Genomic DNA, 20257 nt, shown 5'->3' with positions numbered 1-20257 from the left:
AACGCATATAAATCACATATTATATTTGTATACACATTTGTGAATGCATCACGACAGAGAATGTATCTCACAGGCCTTGTTCGAATTGGCTTTCTGCAACAGAAAAGTAATTCCAAGATTACCAGCCATGCGTGTGCGCCCGTCTTGATGCATGCACACAGGTGCAATTGCAAAAAAGCATTAGCAAAGCTGATAGATTGGCCTTTTAGAGCTTGGCCGATGCTTGTTTACAAAGTTAACAGTTGCCTAAAGTGGTAAGGAAACTTCTGCATAGTTAGTGTTAATATTTTGTTACCACCCGGTGCTCTTTGAGCACTTGCCATCTATCTAGTACGCAATGCGACATATCTATACTACTATTATAAAGCAAGAACGTTGGACCTTTGAGGCAGGTAAACTCGGGAACCACAGCACCAATCCACACACCCGATACATCATTGTAATCGTCAGGGTGTGCAGATGGACATAGGCTATATAAATAAAAATAAATACGTTATTTAAAAAATTGACGATAAAAAAAACAGTAGTCCCTTGCACGTAGCGCCGGCCGCGACCTGCGTGGTGACATCAGGAGCGCGGGGAGGAGCGGCGTGCAGGAGCGGAAGAGGCGCAGCGTACATCAGCGCGGGGGGGAGCGGTGGACAGGCTGGAAGGAGCTGTGAGGAGCGGCGGACAGGCGGGGAGGAGCGGTGAGGAGCGGCGGACAGGCGGTGAGGAGCGGCGAGGAGCGGCGGGGAGGAGCGGTGAGCGGCGGATGAGGTAGGTTATTTATTTAATTGGGGTAGAGTCAGCGCGGGTGTGGCAGAGTCAGCTAATAGTAGTATAGATTTATTAAGGAGCGGGGAGTGGCGGATGAGAACATGAGAACATTACAAGTGAGAAAAAAACAAAAGCAAACGTTACATTAAATGAAGCAAGCGGATGAGGTAGGTTATTTATTTATTTATTAAGGAGCGGGAAGCGGCGGATGAGAACATTACAAGTGAGCAAAAAACAAAAGCAAACGTTACATTAAATGAAGCAAAAGCAAAAATGACAATCGTGCGCCAAAAAAATACAAGAGCTAGCAAACGGTGCATTACAAAAGTGACAATCGTGAGCGTAGCAAACGGTGCATTACAGGAGGAAAAAGTGACGTGTGCAGGTTACAAAAGCATACAAAGTAAACATAGAGGTATAATACTGCAATATATGGAGGAAGGCTCCGGGGGAACCAAGGACAACGTCGGGGTGGCGGGAGGCCTGAAGCCTAATTGCTCTCGGACAACGTCGGGACGGGCTGCTAGTTAGTCATAAACTAAAACTATTGATCCACTGATTTGACAATATATGAAAATGTTAAAAGAATGATGAACACTCGGGCAGCTGGACTGCCCAGCGGTTTGCTGTGGAAGAGGGAACACTTTGACATGCTAGCGTAGGACAGTGGGCTTCATTTATCTATCACCCCTAATGTGGAAAGACTTTGGGCCTGATTGGCGGACGGGTTTCTCTGCCACACATGTGACGGTAATCCAGTCTGCCGTATTATAAGTGCCATAGGATACAATAGGCTTGAAATAGGGCGGACGGGCTATCTGTCACATTTGAGACAGAGTAAGCCACTCCGCCAAACTCTACATCAGGCCTTTTATCTCCAATGCAGCTCCATCAGTGGGGAGAGAATGGGGCCTAACGGCTAGAGCGGTCGACCGCCGAGCTGGGGAATCAGGTTCGAGTTGCAGCAGGGCTACACAACATCCTGAGATAAATGTGTCCATCTGTAATGCAATTGGTGCTCATGTAAAACGCTCTGAAACCTTTGGGTCTAGTTTGCGCTATATAAAACTCCCCAAACATAAAAATAAAAATTTTGAATGGTGAACACCAATTCTGGGGGCGCTGGGGTCATGACCACCCATGGTCTTCGTGATGGGAGAACTAGTGATGTGTCTGCCATCAGGAACACATGCTTCACCACCCTCAAAATGGGGTTGGTAACGCAGAAGTGGGCAGACGGGACACTCAGCATATTTTGGCACATGTCCCATTACTGACCACCTTTACATCAGATCCTCTGAAAGATAAATATTTATATACATTCCAGTTAGATTTTGTATAGCAAAGTAAAACCATCGGCAAGGGTGTCAGGGCGCTTTACATACTAGTGACATGCTATCAGATCCAGTAATGAGTTTGCATAACAACAGACGCAGAGACAAGCATGTAATGAGAGACTCATTGGGTAATCACTTGCACAGATACATCAAACTAGTATACAAAATATGTTAAATACATTCAGTTCAGTAATAACGATTAACGAAATAGGCAAAGGGCTGGTGATCTTGAACAAACTGAATTTGGGGACTGTGCGTGCCTTTGCTGGACGAGGCCCAAATGTTTGGGCCATTGCCTGAGACTGTAATGCAAGCTTCAAGGTTGTGCTTTATCTACATTTGTCAAGGTTGAGGCTTAGCTGGGCCTTTCCCTTTAGTCTTTGGTTCCTTCATATAATGTCAATTTATTCTCCAAGTGATTTGGGATATACACATTCAATGTCCCTAAAGTGATGCTGGTGGTCTTATGCTTCATGGCTCCAGTGATAGCCATTTCAACGTAGTCAGGACTCTGATGTGGTCAAATTTCCTTGCTAGTGATGTGAGATAGTCATCAGAGTGGAGAACTGCGTTCAATAGAGCAAGTCACGACTGAGCGAGGCCACTGAATAGAGCCTTTCCACATGCAATGCTAGTTTCACGGATTGATCTAAATTCTGAAGTTCAGATCTGGGCAGGAAACATAATATGTTGCCTTTCATTCTCTTAGGGTAGTCTGAGTTACTTTCTATGATGTTATGTGGGTGTCAAGGTTGGGTACTTAATCTGGGATGCCACCTAGGTTTTTTGTTGAAGGGATAGTTTTGGGTGTAAGGTCGATTTTATTCAGATGGTCAGCCCAGCCCTTAGGGAAATCATAATTATTGTTGGAGGAAAGAAATAGGATTTATATTCTGGAAGTTGAGATTTTTTAAATTCTGTATTTCAGATATGCAAGTGGTTTGGGTTAGATGGCCATTGTTTGAATATATCTGTGTTTCATCTACAAATTAATAAAAGGAGGAAGATCTTAATTTGTGTGTTTAATTAAAGCAGAGCCCCCTCGATTTGGTCCTCATCATGGTGGCCTCAGACACTGGGACCGACCCCACCCCCCAGCGAACCAGTTAAGGACCTAGGGATGTGGCTGGATACTAAACTATCCTTCGAGAGCCACACCAGGCGGGTGGTAGGGAAATGTTTTGGGGTAATGCAAGGACTCCGCAAGACCCTTGATGTACTTTCTGTGACAGCTAGGAAAACCAAGGTCCTCGCTCTGGTAACCTCACACTTAGACTATGGTAACACCCACAACCTGGGGGCAAGTAGCAAATGTGTGCAAAGACTCCAATGCATTCAGAACGCAGCGGCTCATCTCGTTCTAATGCTACCCATGAGAGCTCCCTCTAACCAGGCCCTAGCTTCCCTTCACTGGCTTCCGGTGATGGAAAGAATTCTCTTCAAATCCCTTTGTGTCAGGCACCACATCCTACAGAGGAAAGAGCCTACCTATCTTCATGATTTACTCACTCCCTACATCCCGACCCGCCGGTTGAGATCAAGTGGGACGGGACAGGTTAGTATCCCGGCCATCAGAAGAGAAAGAATGGGTAGCCGATCCTTCCGTTTCCTGGCGGCAAAACACTAGAATAAACGTCCCCCAGGTCTCCGGATGGAGTCTTCAGAGACACTCTTTCGGAAAAACTCAAGACTTGGCTCTTTCCGTCCTTAGGCCTGCCCTTCTAATCTGGATCACTACACTGCTCCTAACAAGGTCTTTATGCCGCAGCGCAGGGAACACTAGTTAGTGTAGCCATGCGCTTTATAAATTTGTTTATTATTATTATAAAATCAGTTTAGGATAATGTCTTTGAGAGCCATACATCAAATAAACGAGGGAGGAGAATGTCGAGGTCAATTTTATCTATCACTGAGGATGGGTTGAGTAGTACTAGAAAACATGAGCTTCCTTTGTTAAGTAGTTGGAGCGAGTCAACTAAATTTGGAGTAGCCTGTTTCAGTACTGTGTTCACATCTAAAAAAAAGACTGGAAAGGACATAGGAATTTAATTTTGCTGAAAGGGTTCGATGAATTGGACAGCCACGCATTTTGCAAGCGATTTAGCCAAACACTGACACTGAGTGATTGGTCTGAAATTATCAATGTGGATAGAATCTGCCTTCTTTGTCATAGAGCGTTCTCTGACCTCATTTAAGAGGATTAAGTACAGTATTTTTGTGGAGTGAGGAGTTAATGGAGTATAATTGTTTTCAATGTTCTGTGGAGTGATAGGAGCAAAAGTACTACATTTAGTTGAGTGTTTCTTTGGGTAATCTGTCACACATTGTCTTTTGTAGCAGCTTGGTATAGAAATGTTTGAAAGGTGCCTTAGGAGAAGAGTGGGGTCGGGTTTTTCTGAATATGGAGTGTTTATCGTACAAGAAACCATAAGCAAGGGGCCAGTTAGCTCTGTAAAATCTTCACCCACATCTCACAGTTTTAATTTACCCTCTGCTGACACACCTTACCTTGTTGTATTGGTCAAGGTTCCCCCTTGAACGAAAATTCTTTTGAACATTGCTCACAGCTAAAAAATAGGGTAATTCAGTGGATCAATAGCAGTTTGGGGAGTGCAATCACATTAACATGGTCGGGAGGGGGGAAAAGGGGGTACCCTGGGTTGCAATCCATTCTGAAAGAAAATAGACAATGATTGTATTGTGGTGAACTTTAACAACCCTACTATGGTTAGTCACTTGCTAATTGATCTGGCAGCTTGCCCCGACAACCTAGCTTTTCCACATGGTTACTTCTACAAACTCCAACTATTTAGTAGTTCTGAAAAACACGATGTGACGTGATCCCTGCTGCCAATAACATACCCAATGGGATAGGCTGTGATGTACCTACTTTTAACAGATTCACTCCGCCAAGTGCCCTGGCTAGTAATGACAGACTGCCTAAAAATCATAGTTCGATTTTGTGTCCCAGGCAGGACGGTTTTATGCTGTATGTAAAGACTGCTAACACCTTCAATAAATTAAGTTGGAATGCAGCTGGGCTGGCAGGGAAATTAGGTAATTCAAGCTTTTGTATTCTACTAAAGAAATTTAATATTATCTGCCTTAAAGAAACCTGGGATGTGGGCCCCAATTTTTTGAGATGGCTATTTTATTTTCGTCCCTGTCCCTTCCCTCTAAAACTAGGAGGGCAAAAGGTGGTCTCCTTATCTTTGACTGTCTCAAACCTGGATTGCAAAGTAGTGATAATCAACAATGGCTCACTGAACTTGGCTGCAGTTCAAGTAACATTCGAATTCTCCTAGTTTACTAATTGTCAACTCTTACAATGCTTTTAGCCAGCAATGTCACCCTGGTCATGTATGCAGGGGCAGCTCCTCCGTAATGGCGGATGAGCGTCCCCCACTGCCAACAGATGATAAATAAAACAATAATAACACATTGTTATTATCGTTTTATATATCTCTGTCAGAGTTACTTACGTCCGACATGAACGGCCAAACAAGCATGCGCACTTATATTTCTCTAACCTGACTAAATTGTACAGCCAGGTTGGTGAAACCCCACCAGCTCCAAGGTACCGTCTGAGTGGCAAATAAGGCCGCTTAGACCAATGCTAGCACTGCTCTCTTGTTAGAGAGCAGCATCTGGATTGGGTGGGGAGCCTGCACCTTTAGATCCATTCACTTCCCGGCTGCTGGCAACAGAAGTAGAGGGGTGAGGCAGGTAAGTGATTTTTTAGGTCTCGCCTGACCCAGAGCATGTGCTACTCTGGCGAGACATTTAGTGAGGGCTCAAAAAATTCTACCCTGGCCAGCCTAGGGCTACAGTGCATGTGCACGGGCACGCGCTTAGGAGCCGAGGCGCCAAATGGCAAACCTCGTCATACTCATTAAGCGCCCGAGATCACTTTCGCCCGCGATGTTCAAAGAACATCAAAGAACATGAGTCACTTTCGCCCGCGATCACTTTAGCAGTGCCTCTTTCATGATCTCGTTCAAAGAACATCAAACATCAAAGAACATGTGTCACTTTCGCCCGCAAACACTTTAACAGCGCCCCTTTGATGTTCTAGTTCAAAGAACATCAAAGAACATGTGTCACTTTCACCCACGATCACTTTAGCAGCGCCCCTTTGATGTTCTTGTTCAAAGAACATCAAACATCAAAGAACATGTTGTTGTGTTAATGCTTTGCTTCGCCCGTTAGATTTACAATGTGCTTTCTCTTTCCACAAACTTTATCATTGTTTCTTTATTTTGAGATGCTTTTAGTATTACTGTTACACACACAACCACACATACAACCACAACCACACACACAACCACACACACACAAACACACACACACACAACCACACACACACAACCACACATACAACCACACACACACAACCACACACACAGCCACAGCCACACACACAACAACCACAACACACACAACCACATACAACCACATACACAAGCACACACACACAACCACACAAACACACACAACAACACACACATACAACCGCACACACACACTCAACCACACAACCACACACACAGCCACAGTCTCACACACACACACAACCGCACACAACCACACACATAACCCCACACACACAACCACACACACAACTACACACACAACCACACACAAACACACAACCACACACACACAGCCACACACACACACACACAAACCACACACACAAAACCACAACCACACACACAACCACAAGCACCCATACAACCACAAACACAACACAACCACAACCACCCACACACACAACCACACCTACCCACAACCACACCCACAACCACACAACACACACAACCACACACAAAACCACAACCACACACACCACAACCACAATCACACACAACCACATACAACCACACACACGACCACACACACACAACCACACACACAACCACAACCACAACCACACCAACAACCACACCCACACATAAACACACACAAAACCACACACACATCCACACACAACCACAACCACACACACAACCACACACAACCACACACACACACAACCACACACACACAAGCACACACACACAATCACAACCACATACACAACCACACATACAACCACACACAACCACAATCACAACCACAACCACACACACACAACCACACACAGATACACAACCACACACAACCACTCACACACAACCACAACCACACACACAAGCACACATGCACAACCATACACAAAATCACACACAATCACACACACAACTACAACCACACACACAAGCACACACACAAGCACACACAAACACACACAACCACACACACAAACACACACACACACAACCACCCCCACCCACAACCACACACACAACCACACGCACAACCACACACAACCACACACACAACCACACACACAACCACTCACACAACCACACACACAACCTCACACAACCACACACACAGCCACACACACAACCACACATACAACCACAACCACACACACAACCACAACCACACATACAACCACACACAGAACCACACACACACACCAAACACACACAACCACACCGTCAGTGCACGCTTTCACCAGGCACAAACACCACCAGCCGCCAGTGCACGCTTTCACCAGAAACAAACACCACCAGCCGTCAGTGCACGCTTCCACCAGGCACACACCACCAGACATCAGTGCACGCTTTCACCAGGCACACACACACACCACCATCCGTCAGTGCACGCTTTCCCCAGGCACATACACCACCAGCCGTCAGTGCACGCTTCCACCAGGCACACACACCACCAGCCGGCATACCACACTTCCACCAGGCACACACACCACCAGCCATCAGTGCACAATTTCTACAGGCACACACACCACCAGTCATCAGTGCACACATCAATTGTTAACGCATCCACAATTAACTATTGTAGCAATTGCAGTATGGCACACTTTACTTTTAAACATATTCATCTAAAGCGCAGCATGCCACCATTGCTACAAAAATAAATACACATTTTTTGGCCTACAATTTATAGACTTTTGTTGCAATTGGTGTTGCAATATTTAGAAATGCCAACAGCTCAAACCTAATTAATGCGAGACCTATTGCATTGCAAATGCTTGTTTAGAATTATTGTTATTTCCAACCTCTCCCCCTCCCCATGCTCCCACCGCCCTACCGATTTTGATTGGTGGCAGGCTTCCCTGCATGTATGAGACCGTTTAGAGATATTTTAACCTATAATAGTGCTAACACCTTGTTAATTTAGTGAGTGATTTTAACTTGCATCTTCGTACCCGATGTTTCTTTTCAAAATAACGCCCCCTCGAGACCACTCTATTTAATGCACCTCACTTTAACCACACGCCGCAGGGCGAACTGATGAATTCGACCATTAATGATTTTCATATTTCACTTATTAGCAATTCATGCCTTGAAGTCGTGTCCACTACAAATGTTCCCATTTTCAAAGACAGAAGTAGCTCCAGAATGATCGATTTTATTTTTGTCTCCCTCCCCGCCACCCCAAGTGCATTTAAAATTATGAAGTATTGTGGGACACTCGGAACAACCATAACCCTTTTTCTGTGTCCTTTGCGTGGGGATTTAAATGGAGTCTCCCATTTGCCTTGTTAGCAATGAAGTGAGAATCCATGCACAAGGTTTAATTTTAAAATAGAACAAAGTTTTTCATCTTGTACTCTTTACTGATTGCGGTTTTTAAATTTGTCTAGTTGTTACTTCTTGTGACAAATCAATTGTCTGGTTTTTTACATCTATTTGTGACAACACAGTGAAGTCCTCACAAGCTAAGCCCTTTCAATGGTTCAATAGTACCAGGGCTCACCGAAATCTAACGGAGGCCAAAAATAGAGAAACCGAGAGACCAATCAAGGGTTGCCACTTACCGTGCTGCATACAAAAAAGTATGCAACGTGAGGAATGGGATCAACTTATTTATGCAAACAGCATCAGGGACAGCTTTGCTTTGGGAGATTATCCACAGCGCTTTATTTAAACAACAAGCAGGGCCTTCTTTATCTTCAAACATACTGCACACCTATTTATGATGCCCCAATCTTGTTTCTGAGCCCTGTGATGATCTTCTCTATGCAGGTAAAACAGAAATAACCTTTCGGTAAGAAGAGGTGAAAGACGCCATTATTGAGCTGCCGAAGAATAACACTCCAGGTCCTGATGGGGCGCCCCTGATCTCATTCAAATCTCTGTACCGCCTGGGCTCCATTGATTACCAGGTACATTAACGCCGCAGTTAGGCAATCACTACCTAAGACTTGAGTTTGAGTTTGAGTTTAAATAATTTCTAAAGCGCGCGTACACCTGGCGGTTTCATGGCGCTGTAGTTCACTGAGCCTCAGAGAGCGGGGAGATCCGGGGGGCATAGAAAGGATTTATTGTGGAAAAGCCTGTAGAAAAAGAAAGGTTTTTAGTGCCTTTCGGAAGAGAGAGTATTGAGTGGAGGATCTGAGATAGGCAGGAAGAGAGTTCCAGAAGGTAGGGGCGAGTGTGGAGAATTTTGAGCCTCCCCATTATTTACGCCGAAAACGGGGAACGGTCAGCAGGTGTTGAGAAGATGAGGGCAGTTCCCTTGCAGGGGCATAGGCTATAATCTCGGATGAGATAAAGGCAGGGGAGGACCCTAACTGAGCCTGAAAAGTGCTGCAGCCCATTTTGAAATGGGAGCGTTCGCGGATAAACAACAGAACATCCAGAACGCCGCCGCAAGACTGGTCCTCAACCTGCCAAAACACTGCCACATCTCCCAGCACCTGCGCACACTCCACTGGCTCCCCGTCGAGGCGAGAATCACCTTTAAGATGCTCACCCACGCACACAAGGCCCTCCACGGCACCGGACCAGCATACCTGAACAGTCGACTCAAATTCCACGCACCCCAAAGGACCCTACGATCAGCCCAGCTTTCCTACGCTGTGGTCCCCCGCACCAGAAAGACCAGATCGTGAGGCCGCTCCTTCTCCTTCCTCGCGGCCAAAGCATGGAACGCCCTTCCGCTCCACCTCAGACAGACTACATCGCTCCCCATCTTCGCAAGAAACCTCAAAACCTGGCTCTTCGACAGACCCCCTCCTTGATGGAATGGAACCTGCACCCCCCAACCCCCCCCCCCCACCCCTAGCGCCTTGAGACCCTTACGGGTGAGTAGTCGCGTTTTAACAAACTCCTGATTGATTGATTGATGGATAGGGAGCCAGTGCAAGGATTTTAGAAGCGGGGTGACGTGATGGGATTTGGGCAAGTTATAGACTAGACGAGCGGCCTGGTTCTGAACCAGCTATAGCCGTCGTACATTGTATGCGGGCATGCCACAGTATAGGGGTTGCCGTAGTCGTATCGAGAGATGACCATAGCTAGTACAATAAGTTTTAGGGCCGAGAAGGAGAAGAAGCGGGAAACCTTACGGATAGTGCGGAGTGAAAGGAAAGAAGAGGACACCACTGAGCTCACCTGGGAGTGCAGAGTGAGTTGATCGTTAAGCTTGATGCCAAGTGTTTTAACGGAGGCAGAGGGGGACAGAGGAGGACCAAGGGAGGGGGGCCAAAAAAGGGGGGACCAGGGACTGGTACAACCACCTGTCAAAACCAGTTCGGTTTTGTCTGGGTTTAATTTCAGGTGGTTGTAATTCATCCAGTCCCGGATGAAAATCATAGTGGACTGAAAGTTAGACATGGAGTCAGGGGATTGAGATAGGGAAAATATAAGCTGGAGGTCATCCGCATAGTTGTATACGGAGACCTCCATTTGCTGAAGAGAGAAGATGAGGGGGGCTATGTACAAATTAAGAGTAGTAGGTAAAGGGAGGAGCCCTGTGGGACCCCGCAAGGAACCTTACGTGGTTCAGTCGAGAAGTCGCCCAGGCGCACCGCTTGGGTGCGGTCCCTTAGGAAGGAGGACAGCCAGACTAGGGCCGAGCCACCGACCCCAGCCGCCCCGACACGGGAGAGTAAGATGGAATGGTCCACCGTGTCGAAGGCGGCGGAGAGGTCGAGTAGGACCAAGGCCTGAGGAAGGTTGGTGTCCATGCCTTTTCTAAGATTGTCAAGGACGGATAACACCACCGACTCGGTGGAGTGGGCGGGGCGAAATCCGGCCTGACGGGGGGCTAATACTCGGTTTTCTTCCACGTAGGCGGTGAGCACTCTGGTCACATGTCGTTCCAGTACTTTCCCTAAAAAGGGAAGCAGAGAGATGGGACGATAGTTGACAGGAGCAGAGGGGTCAGCGCCGGGTTTTTTAAGGATGGGAAGAATTATAGCTGTTTTTAGAGTTGGAGGAACAACACCCTGAGACAGGGAGCTGTTGAGAAAGGTGAGCGGGGTAGCACACAGGTCGAGAAGATGTGCCTGAGGATATAAGCAGGGCACAGGTCTAAAGGGGATCCTGATTTGACCAGGGGGAGAAGGGAAAGAAAGGATTCTTGCGTTAGGAGGGGAAACAAATCAAGACAAGCCTCAGCAGGAGGACAAGGGGGGTTGAGAAAAGAGGGAGAAGGGGGAAGAATATTGGCTTTGATTTTTGCAATCTTGCCCAAGAAATAGGTGTTCAGAGAGTCGCAAAGAGACTGTGACGGGGGAGGTTTGAGGGTGGTTCTATCAGAATAAGCGAGGTTGTGGACAATAGAGAAAACTTCTCTGGGCTGGTTCTCGGCGGCTAAAATTTTCGATGAGAAATAGTCCGTTTTGGTGGTCAAGATAGTTTTTTTGTACTGCGACAGGAGGGAGGTGTACTGAGTTTTGAGATTGGGGCAGTAATGTCGTCTCCAGGCTCGTTCGGCGTGGCGGACTGTAAGCTTTAGGGCCTTCAGTTCCTTGTTGAACCAGCGGTTGGAATCATTGGTCCGTCTGGAGGAAACGCGCCTGCGAGGAGCGGTCGAGTCGCAGCCCGACAGAAGCCAGGAATTGATGGAATCAGCTTGTGCGGAGATAGGTAGACCAAGTAAATCTGGGCTGGAGGAAGAGAGAGTGGTGGCTAGTTGGGCCACATCCACCCGTCCCCAAGAGCGTACCCAGATGTTTTTGGGAAGCAAGGGCTTGGTGGCTTGGCCAAGATGTAGAGTAAAAGAAATCAAGGAGTGGTCGGACCAAGAACAGGGGGAGGTGGAAAGGGACTCTATAGGACAGTTGAGGGACCAGATCTGGTCGAGGATGTGGCCCTGAATGTGAGTGGGGGTGTGAACATGGGAGTTGAAGTTGAGGGAGCGAAGGGTATCTGAAAATTCTTTAGAGATGGAGCATTCTGCTGGGTCAGAGGGCCAAAAGTTGAAGTCGCCTAGCACCATTTTTAGAGGAGTTGTTAACCGCTAGGGTGGCCACAAGCTCTTGAAACCCAGGAAGAAAGGCTTGAGAGGGTTCGGGGGGACGGTACATAAGGAGGCAGGTAAGAGGACTTTGAGGGAGAGGGAGCGGACAACTAGGAAATCTGAGGTGCCGATGGGGGGGAAAGTAAGAGGCTGAAAGGGGAGTTTTTTGCGGGCGATCAAGGCAACACCTCCGCCCGCTTTACCAGAGGAACGGTCAGTGCGAAGTGCGTAGTAAGTAGCAGGAAGAGCTGCTAATAAAGAAGGGAGGGAGCTATCACGGAACCAAGTCTCTGTAAGGAATAAGAGATCAGGTTTGTGGAGGTCAAGTAGAACAGAGAGTTCATGATAGTGCTTGACAGCAGAGCGCGTGTTGAGATAGTAAATGGAGAGAGAAGTAGATTTGGGTGCCGCGGGGGAATCGGGGCGGGAGGCAGGGGGGAGAAAGAGAAGGTGGGAGGGGGGGAGTGGGAGAAGGGCTAAGGGGAGTCAGTCCCAAACTATCGATGTAGTAGGTCACGGAGTCGTCGATCTGCCACGGGCCTTGGAGTCCATATAGTTGCGCCGACGAGTATTGTCTAGATCGGGCATGGTGAGGTGGCCCTAGGCCCGGTCGGTTGCAGACGGGCGCAGACGGGCTTGCCTTAGGCGCGCCCGCTGCGCGTTCGAAAAATGCACATGTTTTGTAGTGGGCGAGGCAACAGCGGGGGGTGTTCAGCGCCCTTTTATGCGTGGCGGCGGGGGGCGTGGCCTCTGTGAAGGGGCGTGGCCTCGGCGCTCGCCGGAATGGCATCCAGAGGTGGATTAATTAGGTTTCTTGCCGCAGCAGCGTTAAGTTGGCTGCACGGTGAACACAGAACAAGTGGTGAGTGATTTAAAATTGCTAAAGGCAAGTGGTGTGGAACAGTTTAAAAAAAGCAAATCGCGCTCCCGGCTTCCGCCTCAGGAGTTTCAGATGATCTGGGTAAGCGTTTGTATTCAGCTTTTTTTTATGCGCGCCGGCGGGGGCGTGGCCTCGGCGCTCGCCGGAATGGCGTCCAGAGGTGGATTAATTAGGTTTCTTGCTGCAGCAGCGTTAAGTCGGCTACGCGGTGAACACAGAACAAGTGGTGAGTGATTTAAAATTGCTAAAGGCAAGTGGTGTGGAACAGTTTTAAAAAAGCAAATCGCGCTCCCGGCTTCCACCTCAGGAGTTTCAGATGATCTGGGTAAGCGTTTGTATTCAGCGCCCATTTATGCGCGGCGGCAGGGGGCGTTGCCTCTGTGAAGGGGCGTGGCCTCGGCGCTCGCCGGAATGGCGTCCAGAGGTGGATTCATTAGGTTTCTTGCCGCAGCAGCGTTAAGTCGGCTGCGCGGTGAACACAGAACAAGTGGTGAGTGATTTAAAATTGCTAAAGGCAAGTGGTGTGGAACAGTTTTAAAAAGGCAAATCGCGCTCCTGTCTTCCGCCTCAGGAGTTTCAGATGATCTGGGTAAGCGCTTGTATTCAGCGCCCTTTTATGCGCGGTGGCGGGGGCGTGGCCTCTGTGAAGGGGCGTGGCCTCGGCGCTCGCCGGAATGGCGTCCAGAGGTGGATTAATTAGGTTTCTTGCCACAGCAGCGTTAAGTCGGCTGCGCGGTGAACACAGAACAAGTGGTGAGTGATTTAAAATTGCTAAAGGCAAGTGGTGTGGAACAGTTTTAAAAAGCAAATCGTGGTCCCGGCTTCCGACTCAGGAGTTTCAGATGATCTGGGTAAGCGTTTGTATTCAGCGCCCTTTTATGCGCGGTGGCGGGGGGCGTGGCCTCTGTGAAGGGGCGTGGCCTCGGCGCTCGCCGGAATGACGTCCAGAGGTGGATTAATTAGGTTTCTTGCCGCAGCAGCGTTAAGTCGGCTGCGCGGTGAACGCAGAACAAGTGGTGAGTGATTTAAAATTGCTAAAGGCAAGTGGTGTGGAACAGTTTTAAAAAGCAAATCGCGCTCCCGGCTTCCGCCTCAGGAGTTTCAGATGATTTATTTATTTTTATTTATTTTTCACATTTGTAGAGCGCTCTGTTACCCGGAGGTGTCCTGGCGCTAGCGTGATTAAACCAGTGTATGTGGGTGTCTGAGAGCTTAATGAGTAAAGAACCAGGTCTTAAGCGCTCTTCTGAAAGCCATCAGGTCCGAAGATTGTCTGAGATTGAGTGGCAGTCTGTTCCACGCCTCTGCCGCGCCGAGGGAAAAACTCCTGCCTCCCCAGCGTGCTTTCTTAACTCTGGGGACTGTTACCAGCGCCAGCTCCCCAGATCTCAGGATTCTTGCTGGTTTATGCCAGTGGAAGAGCAGTTTCATGCACCTAGGGCCCATGTCATGCAGGGCCTTGAAGACCATGCAGAGTGCTTTAAAAACTATTCTTTTGCGGACTGGCAGCCAGTGGAGTTTCACCAAGTCCTGAGCTACCGAGGCAAATTTAGGGGTGTCGGTGATCAGGCGGGCGGCTGCGTTCTGCAGTAGCTGGAGTTTGTTAAGTAAGCCCTGCTGGGCGTTCAACATCAGGCTGTTACAATAGTCCAAACGTGAGAGGACTAGACCAGTGACAACAGTTTTACTATGCTCCCTCTCCAGATAAGGAAGAACTTTCCGGATTGTTTTGAGGATGTAGTGCATAGAGGAGGACAGTGCATTGATCTGAGGCTTAAAGAACAAAGAGTCGTCCACCAGTATACCAAGATTTTTAACTTTTGCCACTGGGGAGGGGAGGGGTCCCATTTCATCCGGCCACCATCTAGGGGACCAAAAATTGTCCCTGGAACCAAAGAGCAGCACTTCTGTCTTTGTGGAGTTAAGTTTGAGACAGTTTTGAGCCATCCAGCTGCCCACCTCACGCATGCACCCTCTAAACCTGTCTGCTGTGCTATCTGTGTCGCCCGGTAGCAGTGACACCACTATCTGTGTGTGGTCCGCGTATGCTGTGAGATTAAAACCAAATGATCGAATCACCGGGGCTAGGGTAGCTACATAAACATTAAAAAGGGTGGGACTGAGTGAGGACCCCTGGGTAAGCGTTTGTATTCAGCGCCCTTTTATACGCGGCGGCGGGGCGGGGCCTCTGTGAAGGGGCGTGGCCTCGGCGCTCGCCGGAATGGCGGCCAGAGGTGGATTAATTAGGTTTCTTGCCGCAGCAGCGTTAAGTCGGCTGCGCGGTGAACACAGAACAAGTGGTGAGTGATTTAAAATTGCTAAAGACTTGGTCTACATCAATGATAGTGCCAATATTTAGGAAGGGGGATAAATGCGATCCTGGATGTTACCACCCCATTTCTATGATATGTTTGCAGTGAAGACCATCGGGTGGAGGGTACTGGACAGGATGATGATGTGGGCCAAAGAATGTAATATCCTATCAAACGTTCAGTATGATTTCAGGCCTCATTTAGGAGAGGTTGACGAATGTCTTAACCTCATTGTCAATAAATACACAGCTATTAAGCAAGGATCCATACATATGGCCTTTATGGACTTGAGTTCAGCATTTGATAGGGTCAACAGGGACAAACATTGGGGTATTATGCTGCACATAGGTGTTGAGGCTAATATAGTCTATTTGTTGTGTGATTTGCACTTAAATTTGTCAGCTTCTGTCAGGCATGGGAAAAACAGGGAATGCACCAAACACTTTAGTGTAAAATGGAGTGTGCGTCAAGGCTGCATCTTGGCGGCTTTTTTGTTCACTCTATATATTAATCATATGGAAAAGATCCTAGTTGATGGAGCGGGGGATACCTCGGATTGGTTCACAACCCATATGTGCATTATTTTACACTGATGCTGTCCTCTTATCTAGGAGACTGGTGGATTTACAGTGCTTACTCAGCTCTTTTGTGTGCTTTATGGTCAGTCTAGATTTGAGTGCTAATTTTAACAAATTCCATGTGATTGTGGTTGGTCCTGAGCCTACAAAAACTAGCACCTTTCGTTAAAAAAGAAATCCCAATTCAGGGGTTATTGGGAGGGGGTAGGAGGGTGACTACCAATTGTATTATTCTCCATGTTACCTTGTGCCTGCAGCCTTGTACAAGTGTAATACTACATTATTTCATTCTTATCTGAAACGGATTGTGGTTGGATTCTCTTCACACACTGACTCGCGATGTGCATTTCAAATTTTGAAATCATTAATGCATACTGAGCAAATTTTCAATAAAATGAGTATTTAAAAAAAAACATAATTATTTTATTAATTCATGAAAGTCTGCAATCACTGCAAAACAAAAATCACATTGGCTGAGTAGCCACATTTCTTTACTAAGGTGTGAAGTTTGAGCCCGCTATGACTTGGTATCTCTTGGAGCATAGCGTCCGTTCTTGATTTTTCTACTCAGTTGGGTCGCAAACCTAATGAGGCTATGTTGAAGATTTACAAGGCTAAATGTGTCCCCATCGCTGCTTATTGTAGCTAGATCCGAAGTATATCAGCTACTTCATGTTACTTGTAGCTGAGAACAAGTTTTAAGAAGATTCCTATCTCTCCCTCAAAGTTTCTCTTTGTTTACCATACATGATGAATTGGGGCCGGGGTATTTGCCAGGCGTCTTGCAACTGCAGCCTTTTTAGGTCAAACCTATAGCGGCAATGCGCATGCGCTGCTCGATTTGCGAGGCATGCTGTATTCAGTATGGAGTGGAAGCTCTGTGGAAGCTCTGCCACTCTCCACCCATCTTTTTAATGGGCTTAGTTCCTAAATGGTGCCTTCCAATTGGTTTTAGGCTTGTCTGTCCCATCTCATGACGTCCATGTCATCATTTGTATCCATTCAATGGCTACTGGCCCCTTTACTTCGAGTGTTGCACAGTATCTTTTATTTAGACTGTGAGCATTATTTTCATCCCGTGTTCCCCCCGCTGTCCGTGCCTTCTCAGCCCCCCCACTCCCGTTGATCGTGCCTTCTCGACCGCCCGCACTCCAGTTTCCAATGCAATAGGTCTTGTGTAAATGTGAGTCCTATTGCATTTCAAATGCTTGTTTTTCAGTGCATTGTTATTTAATATCGATAAGTCAAAACACTGAAAGCAAAGTCTAAAAATGAGTAGAGTTGTTTTGTGAAGTGATGCTTATCACAGTGAAACGAATTTATTCCTGACAGTTGCACAGTAGTGAGCCATTGCTTCTTAAAGGATAACGTGCAATAGCCTTTTGTTGTAAGTATTTTCTGCTGTGCTAAACAGGTAACTCACTCGCTTTGATATAGCCGCCATATGAGAGATTTCGGTGGTGGCTCTGCCATAGTGAGGCCATAAATCGGGAAACGGCCACTACAACGAGGCCGTTTCAACGAAAACCATAACCACGCATGCATTACAACGCATGCGTGGTTACCACGACTGCCTTTACCACGCACACTTTTACTACGAGGTACGTAGTAAAGGCATGTGTGGTAAAGGGTACATATAAAAAAGGGGGGTTTGGGGGGGCTTCCCCCCCCCAAAAAAAACCACTCACCTTTAGACGAGATGGTAGGCAATCGGCATCGCAGAAGAAGGAAACGGCCGTTTTTTTTCTCCTACGTATGACGTCACCACTCAAAAATACGTGGAGAAAGATAGGCGTGTAAATAGTATTCCGTAGTAACGCATGCGTGGTAAAGGCATGCGTTACAACGGAGTTCGTTGAAAAAACATACAACCCCATAAATCTTATCCCTGGAGAGAAAGGAAAGGAGAAGGGGTGAGAACAGAGAGAGAGAGAGAGAGAGAGAGAGAGAGAGAGAGAGAGAGAGAGAGAGAGAGAGAGAGAGAGCGAGAGACGGTGCTATGGGTAGAGCAGGTTCGGCCATTTTAGGTGAGGGGGGAGCCCAGTGTCCACCAGAAATGGAACCGACATTGATCTGTTGATGTTCCTCCAAGGAGCACCACTGCACTCTTGGTTACATGCGCAAGTTTCTAGTACAAGTAGCGGTACGGTAATATGGTGGCATAATCTAAGAGAACGTTGGTGAGCCGTTGAGGAAGAGCATTACTGACACCCTGACCGAGGCAGAGCCGGGCCCCTGCATGTCTGAGGGGGGGGGGCCTGCCAGACCAGCTTTTCACCTGTTTCTTCAGAACCCTATGTTACCTGAGCGATTTGCGTGCCCTGAAGAGAGACGAGACTGGTCAGGGTGGCGGCGGTGGCAGACAAAGTGTGCGAGCGCTCTGTAGCAAGCTGGAGACCGTGGACGAACAGAGCGTGGAGGTGAGTCAGACCGTGGCTGCATAAATGAGTTAGGGTGTTTGTACCGTTGACTCATAGCTACATTAAGAAGAGGATGAGACTAGAGGACAGACTATTCTGGTGGACTGTGGTAAGAATACTGGGCGCAAGCGAGATGAGGACTGGTAGAGATTAGCATGCAAAACCCTGAGTGCATAGTACTGTTTAAGTTGTTAAGAAGAGGTGATTGTTTTTCACCTACTCCCCTCATCAATCATACTGTGTGAAGATTGAAAGGATTTAATGGCACTTAACTCCCCCGACAAGGCCCTGCAGCATGGCACAATGGGGGCTGCTACACCACAGGGAAGTGCTTGGTTGGATGCACTTCATAACCCCGACGAGGCCCTGCAGCACATTATTAGCACGCCGGGAGCTGCTGCATCACAGGCAAGTGCTTGCTAGGAGCAACTCATTCCCCGACAAGGCTCCACATCACTTAGCACACTGGATCATGCTACACCACAGGATAGTGCTTGGTTGGAGGCATTTTATGCCCCACAAGACCCTGCAGCACATTAGCACATCGGCGCATGCTACACACAGGGTAGTGCTAGGCCGAAATTACTTCATTCCCCTGACAAGGCCCTGCAGCACAGCACATTGGGAGCTGCTACACCACAGGGTATTGCTTGGTTGGAAGCACTTCACACCCCTGATGAGGCCTTGCAGCACAGCACTCCGGGAGCTGCTACGCCACAGGGTAGTGCTTGGTTGAAGCACTTCATACCCCCGTAGGCCTTGCAGCGCAGCACAGCACACCAGGAGCTGCTACCCCACAGGGTAGTACTTGCTTGGAAGAGTTTTGCACAGTGGTCTGGCCTAAGAAGGCCCAGATTGTCTATTAAAACAGAGCTTTAGAGTATAACATTTCCCACTGATGGGCAATATTTCTCTCCATGTGTTCCCATACCTGGCGTGTTCCGCAGCTTGGTACTTACTTTCCCTCCATGTAGAAGAACAGTAGCTGTTTCAGCACCCAGGCTAATGTGCTGCATAGCTAAATACATACAAGGTCCCAAAAGCGAGACCGATTGCATTGCAAATGCTTGTTTTCTTATGGTTTGAGGAGACTTTAAACGGGGCTTAACCGCCACATCTTAAGGGACTGTGTGCACTTGATTTTGCCTACAGAATCCCTTGGTTGAATTTTGTCAATCTATGTTTCAAGAAGATGCAGCGCTCTGAGATCTTTGATTGCCCCAAGGTTATCGTCAACGGTGATGTTGTTTGAATCCAAAAAGCTTTTAGGGCTTGAAAATTTTATGAGAGATTTGTGTGAATTAAACAAGCTGCCTGTAAGACGCCGTGCTTTGCTGAAATCCTCTTTGTCTATATAGCCATGTTTATTGCTTGACATACATAACCACCATCACTCTTTATTGACTAGTTTTATGCTGAATATGATCCATTTTCTGTTGGCTATTCCCAAGGGAAGACCGATTGATTTTAATCTTGTACGTATAAATGTGATCAATTCTCGGTTCGGGAAACCTTCACTTTGTTATATTTTGTCCTTTTTATAACATTTTGCTGCAGTCTTTTATTAACCCCCCGTTGGCTGATACGCATTTTAAGCAATTGAGTCCTAAGTTGTTGTACTTTTAGTTATTACCTGATGTGAATACTTGTT

At 47.4% G+C, this 20257-nt stretch overlaps 1 protein-coding gene across 2 annotated transcripts in view; it reads right to left on the bottom strand.

Moving 5' to 3' along the window:
• MPP2 (MAGUK p55 scaffold protein 2) overlaps positions 1–20257 on the bottom strand; it is a 436959-nt gene that overhangs the window by 60771 nt on the left and 355931 nt on the right. The gene's annotated exons all lie outside the window — the stretch shown is intronic.

The sequence above is a fragment of the Lissotriton helveticus genome, chromosome 5_1 (assembly GCF_964261635.1).
Source record: "Lissotriton helveticus chromosome 5_1, aLisHel1.1, whole genome shotgun sequence".
NCBI lineage: Eukaryota > Metazoa > Chordata > Amphibia > Caudata > Salamandridae > Lissotriton > Lissotriton helveticus.
Note: the sequence above shows the minus strand (reverse complement) of the source record. Positions and strands in the feature narration are given on the sequence as shown.